The following is an 844-nucleotide window of genomic DNA, read 5'->3' on the forward strand; positions in this document are numbered from 1 at the left end:
TCCACTCACAAGGCTTTGGTCGGCCCGAGGCTATAGTAAAAGACACTTGCCCAAGGGACTGAACCCGGAACCATGTGGTTGGTAAGCAAGCTACCTACCACACAGCCACTCCTGCGAATAAAAATCAACAATTAGGGAATGGAGTAGATAAAATCGAGGCTAGATATGTTTCATAGCTAGATGAATCTCGGAAGTAGTAAATACCCAAACGAGGGGTAATCCACTAGCTAAGGAGACCTTAATCAAATGAATTTTACATTGTCGTCATGTTAACTCGCAGGAGATTCGATCGAAAATGTGTGGAAAGCACAAAGTTAGAGAAGAAAAAGGAAAGCATATTTGTGAAGGAGTAATATGCGGGAGTGAGTAAATGTCTAAACTTGTTAAGGAAAAATATAAGAATGCGAAAAAGAAAAGGAGAGGAGGATGAGTAGGGGGAAAAAGTTTGTTATTATTGAAGCTGGCTAGGGGAATGTCTAAAGGAATTTAGGCTGGGGTCGTTTACAGGGGCTACTGTAGAATAAATAAGTAAATATTTTGTGGCACCCTGTAAATACATTTAAACAGAGTCAAGGAAAAAGATGTAGGAGTGGCATCAAGTTAAGAAATTGTTAGGAGAGGGCGGTGGAAAGTAATGGTTTGTTGGTCAAGGGGGGGGGGACGTAATACTTCTAAGTAAGTTAGTGGTTTCTCACTTAATTTTAAAACTATATAAGCATATATTAGGGAGAATTTACGAAAAAAAACAACAGACGAGGACAGGTGGTGTAGACAACAAAAGGATGTATTAGTTTAACGCTCGGGAATACAGAAAGTCTTTAACGTTTCGAGCTACGCTTTTCAA

Source organism: Octopus bimaculoides, chromosome 6 (genome assembly GCF_001194135.2).
Source record: "Octopus bimaculoides isolate UCB-OBI-ISO-001 chromosome 6, ASM119413v2, whole genome shotgun sequence".
NCBI lineage: Eukaryota > Metazoa > Mollusca > Cephalopoda > Octopoda > Octopodidae > Octopus > Octopus bimaculoides.